The following is a 7,088-nucleotide window of genomic DNA, read 5'->3' as shown; positions in this document are numbered from 1 at the left end:
TCTCCGCTGGGCTGGGTGTGCTCTGCTTAATTAGCATGAGAATAGAAAGGCATTCTCCCTATCCTCCCTTAGGGATGGAGAGGAAAGAAGAGCAAAGGCTGTAGCTCTGTCCTGCTCCATCAGAGATTCTGGGACTGGGAGAATGACCACCTTCACATTTCTCCAATCCTCTGAGGACCCCAGGACCCACGGTATTGAGAAAAGCTTTGATGGAGCCGGCTGGTAGATCTCCACTCCAGATTTTCCAGCTGTCCCTGTCCCCCCACCGCTCAGAGAGCAGGATGCTGAGATGGCTCGGTGATGCAGAAGGTATGTGCTTTTTCAGTTCTGGTGCTGATGCTGTGTGTGTGGTGAGGTCTCTGTGGCGCAATGGACGAGCGCGCTGGACTTCTAATCCAGAGGTTCCGGGTTCGAGTCCCGGCAGAGATGGTCACCTGGCAGGTGCCTCTTTTATTTTGTATGCTGTCATGCTAGGTCGGTAATTATATTTATTCCTTCCTGGGGGCTCTGGGAAGAGAAAGGAAACCCCTTTCCTTGGGAATCCTGGACCTCCCCTCTTTTTCTGTCTCCTCCCTCTTTGTTCTTTCTCTGTTCCTCCCTTACTAATTTTCATTGTCTAATGAAGGCTCAGATGTCTGCTGCATCTCCCTGCTCAGCCTGACTGACACAGCCTTTGATTCCTTTGCTTCATAGAAAAATCATTGGCACAGAGGGACGGAGACGCCTGGCCATAGGTTTTGGAACCACTATGGTTCCATCCCTTTACCTCCGAGAAAACAAAAAGGCAGATCGTCCCATACGCTGATGAGAAAAGGTCCAGTTGTGCTCCAAGGTGACAACCACCTTGACCAAGGTGGGTCAGGAGATGGTTGGGGTCATGCAGAGGATGATTTCTTGTGCTGTCTTTGTTGGCTATACTTTTGTATTCCAAAGGGTGGGCTTTTTGTGCTAATGTTCATCACTTCCTCATCTACAAGGTGAGATGTAATCATTGCTTGTTGTCTCAGTGGAATAAACTACACAACAGCATGCTAATTACCAGCAGCAGACAAACTTGTACAAGAAAGTCAAGGTCTTAAATGCTCTTTACCGTGAAAAGTTTGCAGCCTTTCCTGATTGCAGGACAAAGTTGGAAGTTTGTAGCTGAATGTTATTTTCATAATTCCTGGTTTCCAACAAGCCTTTTTCTCACCACCTCTCTCACCCTGCATCCACTTCTGCTCTCTTTCCCTATCTCATCTAATGGGCCATATTCAGCAAGATTGGGAGCTCGGTCAGATTGGTTTTCTACTTTGGGCTGGTCCGGCTCTCTCCCTTTCATATTGCAGCCTCTAGTCTATTAGCTAGAGGGAGCCACCCAAGCCAGGAACTGACCTCTACCTCAGGTGAACTCAGGAAACCTGAGAAGACACACCTCTCCTCCTGACTGCTGGGGAGTCAGCATCTCTCCCACACGGGCCTCTGGATGGGCGACCAGAGGACACAGCCAGCCGTGCACTCCTGCTCTAAGGAAGCTGGGGCGGGCTGAGAGAGGAGAATCCAAACCATGCCAAGAGGTGGGGAATTGATAGGGCAGACAGGAGGACACTGGAAGGAGACTGATGCTTTTTAAGCCTTTAGGACACACACATGTTTGTAGCAAGTTGAAACTCCTGAAATTCTTTTGAAGTAGTCTGGTACTTTAAAGGGACTTAGGATTCTTGCAGTAAGAACCAACACAGCTTTACCTTCCTGAGTTACTTTGGTAGAACACCAATTCAAATATTAACTCTTTCCTACCAGCCCCATGGATATGCCCTTTGGAGGATACTGGTGTGGACCTGAAATCCCTGGGCAGCCCTTCTGGAGCCCATTTTTAGCTCCGTTTATCCTAGATATTTTTGCTTAAAGGTCAGGCCTGAAAGGAAATTGGTCTGTGTGTCTGGATGGGGGTGCGTGGCGGGAGGGCATGTAGGGAGGAGGTTTACAGAAGGGGCATATCAGAGTTTTCCGCCTTAATTCCGAATACTACCTACATCTTTCTAGCCCCCCACCCCCCGCCCCTGCATCATTCTATTAAAACTGTGCTGCTCAACGGTAACAGTTTTGAAAAGTAAGAGGGTTGTTCCTCTGTCACTGTTAAAGTTTGGGGTAAGAGTACAGGTACATCATGGCCTACTCTAAGGTTTTCTCAATTCTAGAAGCTTTCTAGGAATGTAGTTTTTATGAAATTGTGGGAACTGGGAGGGAATGTGTGCCCAAGTAGGCAGTAAATTGAGATTTGTTCAAGAGTTTGATCAGGGTGGAATGTAGCCTGCTCCTTACGTGAAGTTCTATACCAGTGAGAATTAAACCCCACAGATAATCCCCCAAACTTATTTTAGCCTATGATTTCCATTTTCTAACTTAGAACCAGAAGACCTTGGTTTAAGTTGCAGCTTTACCAAGTTTCTAAACCTCTCTGAACTTTAATTTGCTAATTTATAAAAACAAAATGGGACTATCTATCCTCCAAACGTAAAAATGGATGAGAAAATCCATTGTACAGCTCTGTACAAGTATATAGGCTCTGTTAGTTTTGGGGTTGCTTTTGTCTCTCTCCTCAGCATGTGGGAAAGATGCCTGGCCAGAGAGTAGGGAAATGAAAGGGACTGAATGATCATCTCCTGCCTGGAACCTCCACTGTGGCTGTATGCCATCAACTGGGGCTGATGCTGACTTGTGCCACCCTAACAAAGAGGCTGGAATGGACTTTCTAGCTAGTGGAGTTCTTCAGAGGGCAGATGGTCCCTCTGTGCCTTACATGGGTAGTTTCATCTCAGCCAGGTAGGTAGAGGCCCCTGCTGGCTACACCGCTGAAGGGAAATAAAAGCTTCCACTTATTCAAACATCATCAGCCTTTAGCTCCCTCAGCCTCTGACGGGTGATGTTTTGGGGACTTGAAAAGGACATCCAGCACTGGCAGCAAGATTTTCCACATTGGTAAAAATTCCTTTATATGTGATAACAACTTTTTTCTTAACATATGAGAGATAACTTCTAATTTATGAATATCATAATTGTTGTATTTTAAAGATGCTCAGAATATAAAATAGAAATGGGTGTTTTTTTTTTTAATAAGCTCATTTCACTGTAGGACTCAAGTGCTTCACAGGTACTGAAAATGATCATTAATTACAAAGTATGCTGGCAGGCTATGTCTTATTTATTATTGTGTACGCACTGCCTGAAATATGGTCGGCATTTGATGGATATATTTGAAAGAATGAATGCTGACTTAGACTGGCTATAAATTATGTAGATAGGAAAGAGAAAGAGCCGTAGCTCCTAGGGATCAGGAACACAGGCGATATCTTCATGCATTAATTCATTCACTTTACAAATATTTATCAAGTGCCCACTTTATGCCATTTTCCATGTTGCAGGCACTGGGATCCGAAATAGCATTGCCCACTTCCCTCATGGAATGCATATTCCCATGGGCCAGATAAAGAATAGATAGGTAAATAATACTATGATAGAATTGTAGGTAGGGATACCTGCTGGAGGAACTAATGATTAAAGATAGAGTGATGTGAAGTGTGGTGGTCGCAGAAGACTTTCCCAGGAGGTGGCATTTGAGTGAAGAGTGAATGAAGCAAGAGAGCTCAATGAGATGCAGAAGATGGGTGTTCCAAGCAGAGAAACAGCAAGAGCAGAGAATCTGAGTTGGGCATGAGCTTGATGGCTTTGAGGGAAAGCACAAAGGTCAGTGTGGCTGGAGGGGAGGGAGTGATGAAGAGTAAAGTTCAGAGATAAATATGGAGCATGTCATATAGGATAACGTACTCAACCCTATCAGTAAACTCTGGCCAACTCTGCCTTGTATAATAAGTCCAGTGTCTCCTCACTTTTCCTTTACTCTCTTGCAGTGAAATTTATAGGTTATATAACTTCCTACACACATAATTAAAACAAATCAATAAAATATCCTTTTTGTAATATAAGGAAATAAACTTGTCATAAATGCTGTGTATCTTAATACATAAATGCCACACTAGCAATCATACCTATATGAAGAATCACCTCCAGTGCGACAGCTATAGATGTTATATATGCCCCCAAAAAAATGCAGGTATGTTTTAAATATCACAAGGAATGTCAGTCACAAGCAGTGTTGGGATTTTCCAAGCTGGTGCACACTTGATAAATTTATGATCAAAACAAATTAAATCTTCTTACAAAGTATGCAGCATTTTGCATTCCTGAATATTTTAGGAAGTTTTAAACCATGCAGAAACTGTAGTTATATGGAAAAATAAGATAGACCCTAGGTCCGGACACCAACAACTAGCCTTTCAGTAGGTCATTCAAAAGAAGTACACAACATAGGGCAAAGTCTTCCTGTGTGAGGTGCATCTACACATTGCAGGACACACAAATCCCAGGTAATCTTCCTCTCTGCAGCTAGTAGTGGTCCCCAGTCATTACAAAAACAAAAAAATACTCCACTAAATTTTCAAACCACTACCTCGGGGCAATTGCAGACCAACTGGCAAGTGCTGACATAAGGCCTGTAGGTCAAACTTTCCTTCCTACTAATGAAAATCATTGGTGGGTTTGAGCATAGAAGTGGTGGAATCTGATTTAGATGTTAAAAGGATAATTTTGGCTGTTGGTAAAGAATAGACTGGATTGAGGGGAGGGGAATGTTTGCAGGTCTGCTGGACCCAACACATTTTAGAAGCAACGGGGCGTGACACTGTGGTTCCCAAGTGGTGGAGCTAGTACCACCAGAAGTGGAGGGTTTTATAACAATGCCCACCTACAAAAGTGATTTGTCATCTCTGGAGAGCTAGCCTGGCATGGATCATTTATATTTTGTCTAGGAACTGGTTACTTTTACTTATTGTCATTACAATGTTTCCACTTACTAGCAAAAAAAACTGTTCATTTTGTTTGTATTTAAGAGCCGTAGGAAATGGAACTTATTCTCCTAAACATGATTTCAGTGTTTATGTCTTTTGCAGTTTCTATAAATTATAATGGAACAGGATGTCTTTAAACTTCTCCGTGTCTTCCTTGGAAGATATACCTTTTTGCTTCTGTAAGGGTAATGTTTTCCTGTGGTGGTTCCATTGAGAGCATGGACAGCAGGTGAGACACAGAGTCATATGATAGGAGAAGCTGGAAACAGGAGCGTAATGGAGGAAGAAACTGCATGGGGATGACATGGACCTCGGTCTGCATCAGAGGGCTTGCTCTTTACTTGCATAACTTTGGGCATGCACTAGGTTTCTTGAGCCTTGGTTTTCTCATCTAGAAAATGAGCCAAATAATATCTAGAATTAAATAAGGTAAAATGGGAAAGTGTCTAGATAGGTAGATACATAGTAGGTGTAAAAACAAACACTGGCTTCCTTTGTTTACGGAGAGTGTGTCCAACCAGACTTCTTCAGACTGCATGCCTCACGCTATTTTCTTGGAGATCCTGTGTGAGGCTCTGGGGGACTTAGCCGTGGACCACATGTTTCTCCACCTTGAAAATGCTTGGGAAGTAAGAAGTGTACAACGTATCTTCTATAGTAGTTACCCTCAAGAGGACTCTCTCCCTGTGGTCCCTGTGGGAGCCCTGGATTTCTCTCTAGGTCTCTGAGCATCGAAACCTTGCAGCAATCCTTAGTCCAGCCCTGGGGACAAGGTTTCACAGGTCCCATGGAGAGGGTCACGTGAAGCCTTTTCTGCTAGGAGCAATGCAGGGCTTTAAAGCTAGGTATGAGGGCAAGTATGTCTATACAGGGAAGGTGGGCTGAGACTAAAGACAAATTCCTGGGGAGCTGGGAGGAGATAGGATACCAGAGATTGGCTGCTGTGTTCCTGACCAGGGCACTTTCTGGGAGTGTTGCCTGCCATGCACCCAGCTCAGTCCTGAGTCTCGGAGAAGCATCATCTGGGAATCATTAACAACCCCCTAATATTCTTCTTCCTTCTTTCCTTTCAGGGAAATGGTACCATCCAAAATAGCAGACAATTTAGAACCAATTATACTTATTTTGAAGGAATATGCAACTTTTTTCTTTTCTAATTATACACAAACTTCCAGCAGTACTTTAAAAGTTTTGTACTTAAGTGTGCCCCAAGTAGTGGGGGAGAGTGACTGCTTACCCCCAGGTGTCAGGAAGCAGAGCCTAAAGCGGCTTTTGCCAAGTACAACATTGCTTTGAAGTCTCATACTTTATGCTACATTCTAGTACAAATTTGGGGTTCTACTTCATTATATCTGCATCTTTAGGTACAAAAGTAATTATCTGGCTCCAAACCTTATGATAAAAATGACTGGCATGTCCCACATATGGGTGTCTGGTATATATCAGTTATAAAATCACACAGATATATTAATATTAAAAATGAGTTTGTGACCCCTGAGTATTCACTCAGAGGTGATGGGGGAGATAGCCTAGAGACTGGTTAAGTAGATAGAAACCTGGCAGGGAATGAACATTCATTCAGTTACTCATTCAACAGATATTTATTTAGTGCCTACTCCGTGCTAAGCATCGAACTAGGTACGGGGATACAAGGATAAGCAAAAAGAGACAGAGATTATATCACAAATACACGTAGAACTGCAACTGTGAGTGAAGGAGAGGTCGATGGAGCCCAGGCCGTTTATGGCAGAGGGAGCTGACCTCCTCTGAGGGGCCAAGGAAAGCTTCTTCCAGGAAATGTCTCTTGACTTGAATCTGAAAGATCAGTAGGAAATAGGCAAAGAATAAAGGAAAGAGCTTTCCAGACAAAGGACCAGGGAGCACAAAGGTCTTGTGGTGGGAGGGAGGACAAATGACTGAAAAGCGAGTGTGGTTTGACTACAGAGAGGAAGGCAGAAAGTGGCTTGAAATGAAGTTGGAGAGAGAGGCAGGAGGCTGACCCCACAGGGCCTTGTTGTGACTGCAGGGGGTTTTGTCCTTATCTTTAAAACAGGGGGAAACCACTGAAGGGTTTTAAGTCAAAGAATAACATGATTAGCTTTGCATTTTAGCTTTGCTTTTGCATTACTACAGCTGCTGCTCAGGGGCCAGGGTGGAAGGGTGCCAGGATAGATGCTGGAGCTGAATAGCAGTTCAGTAGTC

General features: G+C 43.8%; 1 non-coding gene across 1 annotated transcript; it reads left to right on the top strand.

The window, feature by feature from the left end:
• The first annotated feature begins 355 nt into the window (after positions 1-355).
• TRNAR-UCU (transfer RNA arginine (anticodon UCU)) lies at positions 356-429 on the top strand. The gene has a single exon. It is a non-coding gene; the product is annotated as a tRNA-Arg (tRNA).
• The last annotated feature ends 6,659 nt before the right edge of the window (positions 430-7,088 follow it).

Source organism: Neophocaena asiaeorientalis, unplaced genomic scaffold (assembly GCF_003031525.2).
Source record: "Neophocaena asiaeorientalis asiaeorientalis breed wild unplaced genomic scaffold, Neophocaena_asiaeorientalis_V1.1 scaffold315, whole genome shotgun sequence".
Classification (NCBI taxonomy): domain Eukaryota; kingdom Metazoa; phylum Chordata; class Mammalia; order Artiodactyla; family Phocoenidae; genus Neophocaena; species Neophocaena asiaeorientalis.
The sequence above is the reverse complement of the archived record's forward strand: the minus strand, read 5'-3'. Positions and strand labels throughout refer to the sequence as shown.